Source organism: Chiloscyllium punctatum, chromosome 47, assembly GCF_047496795.1.
Source record: "Chiloscyllium punctatum isolate Juve2018m chromosome 47, sChiPun1.3, whole genome shotgun sequence".
Taxonomy (NCBI): domain Eukaryota; kingdom Metazoa; phylum Chordata; class Chondrichthyes; order Orectolobiformes; family Hemiscylliidae; genus Chiloscyllium; species Chiloscyllium punctatum.
The window spans coordinates 59,086,062-59,099,438 of NC_092785.1; positions in this window are offsets into that span (position 1 = coordinate 59,086,062).

Genomic DNA, 13,377 nt, shown 5'->3' on the forward strand with positions numbered 1-13,377 from the left:
CTCAGTTTTTGGACACTTACTCCGTGCTGGCTGGTTAAATATGTATATAACTAGGAGATTTAACCTTGCATCAGTTTAGGGCACTGACTCAGTGCTGGCTGGTTGAATTTATAAAACCAGGCGATTTTTCCTCTCCTCAGTTTAGGGCACTGAATCCGTGCTTGCTGGTTAAATCTATATATCCTAGCGATTTTCACTCTGCTCAGTTTCGGGCACTAACTCTGCACTGGTTGGTTACATATATATAACCAGGAGATTTACATTCTCCTCAGTTTTGGGAACAGACTTTGTGCTGGCTGGTTAAATATATTTAACCAGGAGATTTACACTCTACTCAATTTAGGGCACTGACCCTGCTCTGTCTGTTTAAATATATATAACCAGGAGGTTTACACTCTCCTCAGTTTAGGGCACTGTCGCTGTGCTGGCTGGTTTAATATAGATAACCAGGAGATTTACACTCTCCTCAGTTTAGGGCACCGACTCTATTCTGGCTCGTTAAATATATATAAATAGGAAATGTACACTTTCCTGAGTTTTGGGCACTGTCTCTGTCCTGGCTGGTGAAAAATATATAACCAGGAGATTTACCCTCTCCTCAGTTTAGGGACATGATCTGTGCTGGCTGTTTAAATTTATATAACCAGGAGATTTACACTCTCCTGCGTTTAGGGCACTGAGTCCGTGCTGGCTGGTTGAATACATATAGCCAGGAGATTTACATTCTCCTCTGTTTTGGGCACTGACTCTGTTTTCGCTGGTTAAATATATATAACCAGGAGATTATACTCTCCTCAGTTTAAGGCAATGACTCTGTGTTGGCTGGTTAAATTTATATAACCAGGAGATTTTCCCTCTCCTCAGTTTCGGGTACTGACACTGCGCTGGTTGTAAAAATATATAAAACCAGGAGATTTACAGTCTCTTCAGTTTAGTGCTCTGACTCTGTGCTGGCCAGTTAAATATATATATCACCAGGCGATTTATCGTCTCCTCACATTAGGGCACTGACTCTGCGCTACCTGATTAAATATATATAACCAGGAGATTTACACTCTCCTCAGTTTGGGGCTCTGTCTCTGCGCTGTCTGGTTAAAGAGATATGACAAGGATATTTTATTCTCTCCTCCGTTTAGGACACTGGCTGTGAGCTGGCTGTTTAAATATACATAAAGAGGAGATTTACACTCTCCTCACGTTAGGACAATGTCTCTGTGCTGGCTGGTTAAATATATATATATATATAAAACTTGAAGCTTTACCCGCTCTTCATTTTAGGGCAATGACTCTGTGCTGGCAGGTTATATATATATAACCTGGATATTTACACTCTCCTCAGTTTCGGGCACTGACTCTGCGCTTCCTGGTTAAATATATTTCACCAGGAGATTTACCCTCTCCTCAGTTTCGGGCACTGCCACTGTACTGGCTGGTTAAATATACATAACCAGGAGATTTACACTCTCCTCAGTTTACGGCACAGATTCTGCGCTGGCTGGTTAAATATATACAACCTGGAGATTTGCACTCTCCTCAGTTTAGGGCACTGACTCCGTGTTGGCTGGTTAAATATATATAACCAGGGGATTTTCCCTCTCCCCAGTTTAGGGCACTGAATCTGTGCTGGCTGGTTAAATATATATAACCAGCAGATTTACACTCTCGTTAGTTTCGGGCACCGACTCTGTGCTGGCTGGTTAAATATATATAACCAAGAGATTTACACTGACCCAGAATATAACCGGATCTGTCAGATTGTTCTTTGCTTTTTCTAGCGATGGTTCCTGTGAATTGTAGTGTTGAACCGGGAAGCATTGCTCGGCATCTCAGAAGCTTTCCCCTCTGCTGCTTCCCATTTCTTACTGAAATATTGGGTACACACAAGGATGGGTTTGTTTTGTTCGAAAAGTGAGAGACTGCTCCCGTCAGGAACCTGAAATAATTACCGAAGCCGCTGGAAACACTGAACAGTCCCAACAGCTTCTGTCGTGGTGGGGAGGGAGGATTAATGTGTCAAATCTACACAAAGATAAAATAAAACTCCAGCCACAAAACAGTCAGAGTTCCTAAGTTTTACAAACATCCGCATAACATTTTTCTGAGCCATCAATTCTCCTTAAACTCTCTCAATGCTGAATAGCATCTTTCTGACTCTCACTTTGAGAGATGTCCCTCAGTGAGCTCCTCCACCATTCTTTCCATTTCACTGGGGACCCACTGTCCGCAGTCTCCAATCAAATGATCTGAACTCAGACACACAGAGATCTTAAAGAGTGACACAATGCAGATAGGAAGTTGATTTCATTTCTGTTTCTGAGTCCAATCTTCACTCAGTGAAACAGACTCAGGTATTCAAGGCTCAAACAAGAGCTGGATTCTGCTTCTGGTGATTGTCTTCATTCAGTGAGAAGGAGGGCCGTGGGCCGGAAGGCGCTCATCATTGTGCTTCGGGTTGTCTGTTCAGTCTACAGCATTGCAGACCATGGGAGCAGGGCAGTGGGAAAGGTGCCTTGTGTGGACTGCAATAGGACTTTCAACACGTTGTTCCAGGCCAGTTTCAGAGCTCCAGGAATTCTGAATGAGGATCGGTAAAATGCATTGATTGAAGGAGGAGGATCAGGAAAACAGGATAAAGCTGCTGAGATCAGCAGGATTTCTCGGTATAACTCTGTGCCATTCTTTACTTTCTGCTTCATAAATCTAAAATCCGGAGCTCAATCCACTCAGAGCAATATAAGCTTAGAAACAAATCATTCAATCCAACACAACTATGCTGAATTGATATCCGATGTCAATCTCATCCTATTTGTCAGAATTTGGCCCAAGTTCCTCTGAACCCTTTTTAATTCCTACACCCACCCAGATACCTTTTAAATGTTGTAATTGTACCAGTATATAGAACCAGGAAATTTACACTCTCCTCCGTTGAGAGCACTGACCCTATGCTGGCTGCTTAAATATAGAAATCCAGGAGATTTCACCTCTCGTCAGTTTAGGACACTGAATCTGTACTTTCTGGTTGAATATATAGAACCAGTAGATTTACTCTCTCCTCAGTTTAGGGCACTGACACTGTGCTGGCTGGTTGAATATATATAACCAGGAGATTTACACTCTCCTCAGTTTAGCGCACTGACATTGCACTCCATGTTTAAATATATATATACAAGAGATCTTCACTTTTCTCAGTTTAGGGCACTGACTATGTCAGGCTGGTTAAATATACATAACCAGGAGATTTACACTCTCCTCAGTTTAGGGCACTGACTCTGTGCTGGCTGCTTAAATATATATAACCAGGACATTTACCCTCACCTCAGTTTGGGACACTGACTCTGCGCTGGCTGGTTAAATATATATAACCAGGAGGTTTACACTCTCGTCAGTTTAGGGCACTGAGTCCGTGCTGGCTGGTTCAATATATTTAATCAGGAGATTTACACTCTGCTCAGTTTAGAGCACTGACTCTGTGCTTGCTGGTTGAAAATACATAACCAGGAGATTGACACTCTCCTCAGTTCGGGCACTGACTCGATGCTGGCTGGTTAAGTATATATAATCTGGGGTTTCCCCCTCCTCAGTTTAGGGCAGTGAATCTGTGCTGGCTGGTTAAATATATATAACCAGGAGATTAACAATCTCCTCAGTTTAAGGCACTGAGTCTGTGCTGGCTGGTTGAATATACCTAGCCAGGAGATTCTCACTCTCCTCAGTTTAGGGCACTGACTCTGTACTGGCTTGTTAAATATTTATAACCAGGATATTTACTCTCTCCTCTGTTTAGGGCACTGACTCTGTGCTGGCTGTTTAATTACATATAACCAGGAGATTTACACTCTCCTCAGTTTAGGCAATGACTCTGTGCTGGCTGGTCAAATATATATAACCAGAAGATTTTCCCTCTTCTCAGTTTAGGGCACTGAGTCTGTTCTGGCTGGTTGAATATATCAATCCAGGAAATTTACACTCGCCTCAGTTTAGGGCACCGACTCTATACTGGCTGGTTTAATATATATAACCAGGAGATTTAAACTGTCCTTAGTTGAGGGCACTGTCTCTGTCCTCGCTGGTTAAATATATATTACCTGGGGACTTTCCCTCTCCTCAGTTTAGGGCATTGGATCTGTGGGGGCGAGTTAAATATATATAACCAGGAGATTAACACTCTCCTCCGTTTAGGGCACTGAATCTGTGCTGGCTGTTTCAATAAATATAGCCAGGAGTTTTACACTCTCCTCAGTTTTGGACACTGACTCCGTGCTGGCTGGTTAAATATTTATAACCAGGAGATGTACACTCTCCTCAGTTGAGTGCACTGACCCTAAGCTGGCTGCTTATATATATAAATCCAGGAGATTTCACCTCTCCTCAGTTTACGACACTGAATCTGTGCTTTCTGGTTGAATATATAGAACCAGTTGATTTACTCTCTCCTCAGTTTAGGGCACCGACACTGTACTGGCTGGTTGAATATATATAACCAGGAGATTAACACTCTCCTCAGAATAGCCCACTGACATTGCGCTCCCAGTTTAAATATATATAACCAGGAGATCTTCACTTTTCTCAGTTTAGGGCAGTGACTCTGTGCTGACTGGTTGGACATACATAACCAAACGATTTGCACTCTCCTCAGTTTAAGGCAATGACACTGTGCTTGCCGTTTACATAAATACATAACCAGGAGATTTATTCTCTCTTCAGTTTAGGGAACTGACTCTTTGCTGGCTGGTTAAATATATATAAATAGCAGATGTACACTGTCCTTAGTTTATGGCACTGACTCTGTGCTGGCTGCTTTAATATAAATAACGAGGAGATTTACACTCTCCTCAGTTTAGGGCACTGACTCTGTGCTGGATGGTTGAATATATATAAACATGAAAGTTACACTGTCCTCATTTTAGCGCACTGACCCTGTGCTGGCTGGTTGAATATACATAACCAGGAGATTTACACTGTCCTCATTTTAGGGCACTGATCCTGTGCTGGCTGGTTGAATAAACATAACCAGGAGATTGACACTCTCCTCAGTTTAGAGAGCTGACTATGTCAGGATGGTTAAATATAAATAACCAGGAGATTTACACTCTCCTCAGTTTAGGGCACTGACTCTGTGCTGGCTGGTTAGTTACGTATAATCAGGAGATTTCCACTCTCCTCAGTTTAGAACACTGACTCTGTGCTGGTTGGTTAAATATATCTAACCTGGGGATTTTCCCTCTGCACAGTTTAGGGCACTGACTCTGTGCTGGATGTTTAAATACTTTTAACCAGTATATTTACGCTCTCCTCAGTTTAGGGCACTGACTCTGTGCTGGCTGGTTGAATATATATAAACAGGAATATACACAGTCCTCATTTTAGGGCACTGAACTTTGCTGGATGGTTAAATATACATAACCAGGAGATTTACACTCTCCTCAGTTTAAAGAGCTGACTATGTCAGGATGGTTACATATACATAACCAGGAGATTTACACTCTCCTCAGTTTAGGGCACTGACCCTGTGCTGGCTGGTTAAATATACATAACCAGGAGATTTACACTCCCCTCAGTTTAGAGAGCTGACTATGGCAGGATGGTTAAATATATATAACCAGGAGATTTACACCCTCCTCAGTTTAGGGCACTGACTCTGTGCTGGCTGGTTGAATATATATAAACAGGAAATTTACACTGTCCTCATTTTAGGGCACTGACCCTGTGCGGGCTAGTTAAATATACATAACCAGGAGATTTACACTCCCCTCAGTTTAGGGAGCTGACTGTGTCAGAATGTTTATATATACATAACCAGTGGATTTACTCTCTCCTGAGTTTAGGGCACTGACACTGTACTGGCTGGTTGAATATATATAACCAGGAGATTTACACTCTCCTCAGTATAGCGCACTGACATTGCACTCCCTGTTTAAATATATATAACCAGGAGATCTTCACTTTTCTCAGTTTAGGGCACTGACTATGTCAGGCTTCTTAAATATATATAACCAGGAGATTTACACTCTCCTCAGTTTAGGGCACTGACTCTGTGCTGGCTGCTTAAATATATATAACCAGGAGATTTACACACTCGTCAGTTTAGGGCACTGACTCTGTGCTTGCTGGTTGAAAATACATAACAAGGAGATTGACACTCTCCTCAGTTCGGGCACTGACTCTGTGCTGGCTGGTCAAATATATATAACCAGAAGATTTTCCCACTTCCCTGTTTAGGGCACTGAGTCTGTGCTGGCTGGTTGAATACATCAAGCTAGGAAATTTACACTCGTCTCAGTTTAGGGCACCGACTCTATACTGGCTGGTTTAATATATATATAAACAGGAGATTTACACTGTCCTTAGTTGAGGGCACTGTCTCTGTCCTCGCTGGTTAAATATGTATAACCTGTGCACTTTCCCTCTCCTCAGTTAAGGGCATTGGATCTGTGGGGGCGAGTTAAATATATATAACCAGGAGATTAACACTCTCCTCCGTTTAGGGCACTGAATCTGTGCTGGCTGTTTCAATAAATATAGCCAGCAGATTTACACTCTCCTCAGTTTCGGGCAATTACTCTGCACTGGTTGGGGAAATATTTATAACCCGGAGATTTACACTCTCCTCAGTTTAGGGCACTGACTCTGTGCTGGCTGGTTGAACATATATAATCAAAAGATTTGCACCCAACTCAGTTTAGGGCACTAATTCTGCGCTGGCTGGTTAAATATATATAACCAGGAGATTTACACTCTCCTCAGTTTAAGGCAATGACACTGTGCTTGCTGTTTAAATAAATACATAACCAGGAGATGAATACTCTCTTCAGTTTCGAGAACTGACTCTTTGTTGGCTGGTTAAATACATATAAATAGCAGATGTACACTGTCCTTAGTTTATGGCACTGACTCTGTGCTGGCTGCTTTAACATAAATAACGAGGAGATTTACACTCTCCTCAATTTAGGGCACTGACTCTGTGCTGGCTGGTTAAATATATATATAAACATGAACTTTACACTGACCTCATTTTAGGGCACTGACCCTGTGCTGGCTGGTTAAATATACATAACCAGGAGATTTACACTCTCCTCAGTTTAGAGAGCTGACTATGTCAGGATGGTTAAATATATATAACCAGGAGATTTACACTCTCCTCAGTTTAGGGCACTGACTCTGTGCTGTCTGGTTAAATAAAAAAACCTGGGGATTTTCCCTCTCCTCATTTCAGGGCACTGAATCTGTGCTAGCTGGTTAAATATATATACGCAGAAGATGTCCCCTCTCCACCGTTTAACGCACTGACTCTATGCTGGATGTTTAATTATTTTTAACCAGGAGATTTACGCTCTCCTCAGTTTTGGGCACTGACTCTGTGCTGGTTGGTTAAATATATATAACCAGGAGATGTACACTCTCCTCAGTTGAGGGCACTGACCCTATGTTGGCTGCTTAAATATATAAATCCAGGAGATTTCACCTCTCCTCAGTTTAGGACACTGAATCTGTGCTTTCTGGTTGAATATATAGAACCAGTAGATTTACTCTCTCCTCAGTTTAGGGCACTGACACTGCTTCCTATTGTATTATAGAAAATTAAGGAGCTGGACCAGCGTCACTGCTTCCTCCTGTATTATAGAAAATAAAGGAACTGGAGCAGCGTCTACGCTTCCTCCTGTCTTTTAGAAAATAAAGGAGCTGGAGCAGCGTCTCTGCTTTCTCCTGTATTATAGAAAATAGAGGAGCTGGAGCAGCGTCACTGCTTCCTCCTGTATTATAGAAAATAAAGGAGCTGGAGCAGCGTCACCGCTTCCTCCTGTATTATAGAAAATAAAGGAGCTGGAACAGCGTCTCTGCTTCCGCCTGTATTATAGAAAATAAAGGAGCTGGAGCAGCGTCTCTGCTTTCTCCTGTATTATAGAAAATAGAGGAGCTGGAGCAGCGTCACTGCTTCCTCCTGTATTATAGAAAATAAAGGAGCTGGAGCACCGTCACTGCTTCCTCCTGTATTATAGAAAATAAAGGAGCTGGAGCAGCGTCACTGCTTCCTCTTGTATTATAGAAAATAAAGGAGCTGGAGCAGCGTCACCGCTTCCTCGTGTATTATAGAAAATAAAGGAGCTGGAGCAGCGTCTCTGCTTCCTCCTGTATTATAGAAAATAAAGGAGCTGGAGCAGCGTCACTGCTTCCTCCTGTATTATAGAAAATAAAGGAGCTGGAGCAGCGTCACCGCTTCCTCCTGTATTATAGAAAATAAAGGAGCTGGAGCAGCGTCTCTGCTTCCTTCTGTATTATAGAAAATAAAGGAGCTGGAGCAGCGTCACTGCTTCCTCCTGTATTATAGAAAATAAAGGAGCTGGAGCAGCGTCACCGCTTCCTCTTGTATTATAGAAAATAAAGGAGCTGGAGCAGCGTCTCTGCTTCCTTCTGTATTATAGAAAATAAAGGAGCTGGAGCAGCGTCACTGCTTCCTCCTGTATTATAGAAAATAAAGGAGCTGGAGCAGCGTCACCGCTTCCTCCTGTATTATAGAAAATAAAGGAGCTGGAGCAGCGTCACTGCATCCTCCTGTATTATAGAAAATAGAGGAGCTGGAGCAGCGTCACCGCTTCCTCCTGTATTATAGAAAATAAAGGAGCTGGAGCAGCGTCACTGCTTCCTCCTGTATTATAGAAAATAAAGGAGCTGGAGCAGCGTCACTGCTTCCTCCTGTATTATAGAAAATAAAGGAGCTGGAGCAGCGTCACTGCTTCCTCCTGTATTATAGAAAATAAAGGAGCTGGAGCAGCGTCACCGCTTCCTCCTGTATTATAGAAAATAAAGGAGCTGGAACAGCGTCTCTGCTTCCTCCTGTATTATAGAAAATAAAGGAGCTGGAGCAGCGTCTCTGCTTCCTCCTGTATTATAGAAAATAAAGGAGCTGGAGCAGCGTCACTGCTTCCTCCGGTATTATAGAAAATAAAGGAGCTGGAGCAGCGTCACCGCTTCCTCCTGTATTATAGAAAATAAAGGAGCTGGAACAGCGTCTCTGCTTCCTCCTGTATTATAGAAAATAAAGGAGCTGGAGCAGCGTCTCTGCTTCCTCCTGTATTATAGAAAATAAAGGAGCTGGAGCAGCGTCTCTGCTTCCTCCTGTATTATAGAAAATAAAGGAGCTGGAGCAGAGTCACTGCTTACTCCTGTATTATAGAAAATAAAGGAGCTGCAACAGCGTCACTGCTTCCTCCTGTATTATAGAAAATAAAGGAGCTGGAGCAGAGTCACTGCTTCCTCCTGTATTAAAGAAAATAAAGGAGCTGGAGCAGAGTTACTACTTCCTCCTGTATTATAGAAAATAAAGGAGCTGGAGCAGCGTCACTGCTTCCTCCTGTATTAAAGAAAATAAAGGAGCTGGAGCAGCGTCACAGCTTCCTCCTGTATTATAGAAAATAAAGGAGCTGGAGCAGCGTTACTGCTTCCTCATGTATTATAGAAAATAAAGGAGCTGGAGCAGCGTCACTGCTTCCTCCTGTATTATAGAAAATAAAGGAGCTGGAGCAGCGTCACTGCTTCCTCCTGTATTATAGAAAATAAAGGAGCTGGAGCAGCGTCACTGCTTCCTCCTGTATTAGAGAAAATAAAGGATTTGGTGCAACGTCACTGCTTCCTCCTGTATTATAGAAAATAAAGGAGCTGGAGCAGTGTCTCTGCTTCCTACTCTATTATAGAAAATAAAGGAGCTGGAGCAGCGTCACTGCTTCCTCCTGTATTATAGGAAATTATGGAGCTGGAGCAGAGTCACTGCTTCCCCCTGTATTAAAGAAAATAAAGGAGCTGGAGCAGCGTCACTGCTTCCTCCTGTATTATAGAAAATAAAGGAGCTGGAGCAGCGTCACTGCTTCCTCCTGTATTATCGAAAATAAAGGAGCTGGAGCAGCGTCACTGCTTCCTCCTGTATTATAGAAAATAAAGGAGCTGGAGCAGCGTCACTGCTTCCTCCTGTATTATAGAAAATAAATGAGTTGGAGCAGCGTCACTGCTTCCTCCTGATTTATAGTAAATGAAGGAGCTGGAGCAGCGTCACTGCTTCCTCCTTTATTATGGAAAAAAAAAGGAGCTGGAGCAGCGTCACCGCTTCCTCCTGTATTATAGAAAATAAAGGAGCAGGAGCAGAGTCACTGCTTCCTCCTGTATTACAGAAAATAAAGGTGCTGGAGCAGCGTCACTGCTTCCTCCTGTATTATAGAAAATAAAGGAGCTGGAGCAGAGTCACTGCTTCCTCCTGTATTACAGAAAATAAAGGAGCTGGAGCAGCGTCACTGCTTCCTCCTGTATTATAGGAAATAAAGGAGCTGGAGCAGAGTCACTGCATCCCCCTGTTTTAAAGAAAATAAAGGAGCTGGAGCAGAGTCACTGCTTCCTTCTGTATTATAGAAAATAAAGGAGCTGGAGCAGAGTCACTGCTTCCTCCTGTATTAAAGAAAATAAAGGAGCTGGAGCAGAGTTACTACTTCCTCCTGTATTATAGAAAATAAAGGAGCTGGAGCAGCGTCACTGCTTCCTCCTGTATTAAAGAAAATAAAGAAGCTGGAGCAGCGTCACAGCTTCCTCCTGTATTATAGAAAATAAAGGAGCTGGAGCAGCGTTACTGCTTCCTCACGTATTATAGAAAATAAAGGAGCTGGAGCAGCGTCACTGCTTCCTCCTGTATTAAAGAAAATAAAGAAGCTGGAGCAGCGTCACAGCTTCCTCCTGTATTATAGAAAATAAAGGAGCTGGAGCAGCGTCACTGCTTCCTCATGTATTATTGAAAATAAAGGAGCTGGAGCAGTGTCTCTGCTTCCTACTCTATTATAGAAAATAAAGGAGCTGGAGCAGCGTCACTGCTTCCTCCTGTATTATAGGAAATAAAGGAGCTGGAGCAGAGTCACTGCTTCCCCCTGTATTAAAGAAAATAAAGGAGCTAGAGCAGCGTCACTGCTTCCTCCTGTATTATAGAAAATAAAGGAGCTGGAGCAGCGTCACTGCTTCCTCCTGATTTATAGTAAATGAAGGAGCTGGAGCAGCGTCACTGCTTCCTCCTGTATTATAGAAAATAAAGGAGCTGGAGCAGCGTCACTGCTTCCTCCTGTATTATAGAAAATAAAGGAGCTGGATCAGCGTCACTGCTTCCTCCTGTATTATTGAAAATAAAGGAGCTGGAGCAGCGTCACTGCTTCCTCCTGTATTATAGAAAATAAAGGAGTTGGAGCAGCGTCACTGCTTCCTCCTGTATTATAGAAAATAAAGGAGCTGGAATAGCGTCACTGCTTCCTCATGTATTATAGAAAATAAAGGAGCTGGAGCAGCGTCACTGCTTCCTCTTGTATTATAGAAAATAAAGGAGCCGGAGCAGCGTCACCGCTTCCTCCTGTATTATAGAAAGTAAAGGAGCTGGAGCAGTGTCACTGCTTCCTCCTGATTTATAGAAAATAAAGGAGCCGGAGCAGCGTCACTGCTTCCTCCTGTATTATAGAAAATAAAGGAGCTGGAGCAGCGTCACTCCTTCCTCCTGTATTATAGAAAATAAAGGAGCTGGAGCAGCGTCACTGCTTCCTCCTGTATTATAGAAAATAAAGGAGCTGGATCAGCGTCACTGCTTCCTCCTGTATTATTGAAAATAAAGGAGCTGGAGCAGCGTCACTGCTTCCTCCTGTATTATAGAAAATAAAGGAGTTGGAGCAGCGTCACTGCTTCCTCCTGTATTATAGAAAATAAAGGAGCTGGAATAGCGTCACTGCTTCCTCATGTATTATAGAAAATAAAGGAGCTGGAGCAGCGTCACTGCTTCCTCTTGTATTATAGAAAATAAAGGAGCCGGAGCAGCGTCACCGCTTCCTCCTGTATTATAGAAAGTAAAGGAGCTGGAGCAGTGTCACTGCTTCCTCCTGATTTATAGAAAATAAAGGAGCCGGAGCAGCGTCACTGCTTCCTCCTGTATTATAGAAAATAAAGGAGCTGGAGCAGCGTCACTCCTTCCTCCTGTATTATAGAAAATAAAGGAGCTGGAGCAGCGTCACTGCTTCCTCCTGTATTATAGAAAATAAAGGAGCTGGAGCAGCGTCACTGCTTCCTCCTGTATTATAGAAAGTAAAGGAGCTGGAGCAGCGTCACTGCTTCCCCTTGTATTATAGAAAATAAAGGAGCTGGAGCAGCGTTACTGCTTCCTCCTGTATTATAGAAAATAAAGGAGCCGGAGCAGCGTCACTGCTTCCTCCTGAATTATAGAAAATAAAGGAGCTGGAGCATCGTCACTGCTTCCTCCTGTGTTATTGAAAATAAAGGAGCAGGAGCAGAGTCACTGCTTCCTCCTCTATTATAGAAAATAAAGGAGGTGGAGCAGCGTCACTGCTTCCTCCTGTATTATAGAAAATAATGGAGCTGGAGCAGCGTCACTGCTTCCTCCAGTATTATATAAAATAAAGGAGCTGGAGCAGAGTCACCGCTTCCTCTTGTATTATAGAAAATAATGGAGCTGGAGCATAGTCACTGCTTCCTCCTGTATTATAGAAATTAAAGGAGCTGGAGCAGCGTCACTGCTTCCTCTTGTATTATAGAAAATAAAGGAGCTGGAGAAGCGTCACTGCTACCTTCTGTATTATAGAAAATAAAGGAGCTGGAGCAGCGTCACTGCTTCTTCCTGTATTATAGAAAGTAAAGGAGTTGGAGCAACGTCTCTGCTTCCCCTTTTATTGTAGAAAATATAGGAGCTGGAGCAGCGTCACTGCTTCCTCCTGTATTATAGAAAATATAGGAGCTGGAGCATCGTCACTGCTTCCTCCTGTATTATAGAAAATAAAGGAGCTGGAGTAGCGTCACTGCTTCCTCCTGTATTATCGAAAATAAAGGAGCTGGAGCAGCGTCTCTGCTTCCTCCTGTATTATAGAAAATAAAGGAGCTGGAACAGCGTCTCTGCTTCCTCCTGTATTGTAGAAAATAAAGGAGCTGGAGCAGCGTCACTGCTTCCTCCTGTATTATAGAAAATAAAAGAGCTGGAGCGGCGTCACTGCTTCCTGCTGTATTATAGAAAATAGCGGAGCTGGAACAGCTTCACTGCTTCCTCCTGTATTATAGAAAATAAAGGAGCTGGAGCAGCGTCACTGTTTCCTCCTGTATTATAGAAAATAAAGGAGCCGGAGCAGCGTCTCTGTATCCTCCTGTATTATAGAAAATAAAGGAGCTGGAGCAGCGTCTCTGCTTCCTCCTGTATTATAGAAAATACAGGAGCTGGATCAGCGTCACTGCTTCCTCCTGTATTAAAGAAAATAAAGGAGCTTGAGCAGCGTCACTGCTTCCTCCTGTATTAAAGAAAATAAAGGAGCTGGAGCAGCGTCTCTGCTTCCTCCTCTATTATAGAAAATAAAGGAGCTGGAGCAG